At 62.0% G+C, this 1,467-nt stretch overlaps 1 non-coding gene across 1 annotated transcript in view; it reads right to left on the minus strand.

Moving 5' to 3' along the window:
* Window positions 1-66, minus strand: part of LOC126448268 (small subunit ribosomal RNA) — a 1,908-nt gene extending 1,842 nt beyond the window's left edge. The window contains exon 1 of the ribosomal RNA XR_007584058.1: window positions 1-66. This exon is cut by the window's left edge and continues 1,842 nt beyond it. This is a non-coding gene — a ribosomal RNA (small subunit ribosomal RNA).
* Between the last annotated feature and the right edge of the window lie 1,401 nt (window positions 67-1,467).

Genomic DNA, 1,467 nt, shown 5'->3' on the forward strand with positions numbered 1-1,467 from the left:
GTACTGAGACATGCATGGCTTAATCTTTGAGACAAGCATATGACTACTGGCAGGATCAACCAGGGAGCTGCGTCAACTAGAGCTGAGCAGCCGGCCGCCCGGGAGTGTGTCCCGGGGGCCCGCGCGAACACGCAAGCGTCCGCTCAATTATTCTGCAAACAGGAGGAGGCTGAGCTCCCCTGCACAATACACCTCGAAACCCTCTCAGGTCCCGGCGGCGCGCAGCGCCGTCCTAAGTACTTGGTCGGGTTCGAGAGAGGCGCAATCGCCCGGAGTTTGGCGAGTAGACGCTTTAGGTGCGACCACCCGTGCTCCCAACTGAGCTTGCCGCTGCCGACAGAGGCCCGGGAGCGTGCTGTCGTGGCATTGCCGGCGGGAGACAACACGCGCCACCTACGGTGGCCGGCAGCTCCAACGCCAGCGCCACAGAAGGACAAAAGCCCCACTTGGGTGCCGAAAAAGCGAACTCTCCCAGCACAGCGCACGCGCCAACACGTCCGCACAGCTGCGATACAATCCACCTGCGAGAACCGCAGAGGCGACCGAGCAGCAGACGGCGTCGCGGCGCCGAGCGCCGGGCGGCGGCGCATCCTCAGCGCACACAGTCCTCAATCGGACCAGCACACTGCAGATGTCCACCGCGCTTCGCACCGGCCCGCGAGGACCTACTTTGGCCGCACGGCGCCGCGTGCAGGGTGCGCCGGCGCGCAGCTGCGCCGCCTGCCGCCTCCGTCGGCCGGCGCGCCTGCCACTGGCCGCCCCCACCAGCCGGCTGTAGCGCGTGCGCCCACGCACCGCGCGGCCAGCACGCCGGGAGGCCCCCCCTCACCGGCCGGGGACGGTCCCACCCAGCCACCGCCGCGTATCGCTTCACACCCACATGCCATTCACGTTCGTGGGCATGGTGGGTATCGCTGAAAACAACCGGTTGGTAGCTCAACCGATCGTCGCCATCACTGATTCACCTCTAGCGAGAACAACCGCACCACAACGGTTTACCAGTTCTTCATTTGCGTAACGTCACCAGCAAACGTAGACGTCCATCGCCATTTGCAAATTCAACGATTGTTGCATGCCTGTGTCAGCGTCACGACACACTATGTCTGCCCACATACACGCAACAACATGTGCACGCTTCGCGAACACGTGGAAGGTGGCCCCCGTACGTATGCGATGTCCATTGCGCGAACGACTGTCAACCGGCCTCTGTCGCATGTCGCAGATGTGGAACGCAGTGCACCATGCTATCACGGTGTGTGAGAAGAGACGACTACGTCTGACAACACGCGCCACTACATCAACAGACGGCTCATGCTGATCGCCATCCACGGCATACCATACTTCAATCCAGCTCTTATAGGGAGACGACACGTAGCTGAGTGCACAATATTTGGACCGTATGGTTCGCCGTTGTTGGCGCAGTCGTGGTACGGTCACACATGTACCACGATGTATCATTCAGTACAT

The sequence above is a fragment of the Schistocerca serialis genome, unplaced genomic scaffold, assembly GCF_023864345.2.
Source record: "Schistocerca serialis cubense isolate TAMUIC-IGC-003099 unplaced genomic scaffold, iqSchSeri2.2 HiC_scaffold_584, whole genome shotgun sequence".
NCBI lineage: Eukaryota > Metazoa > Arthropoda > Insecta > Orthoptera > Acrididae > Schistocerca > Schistocerca serialis.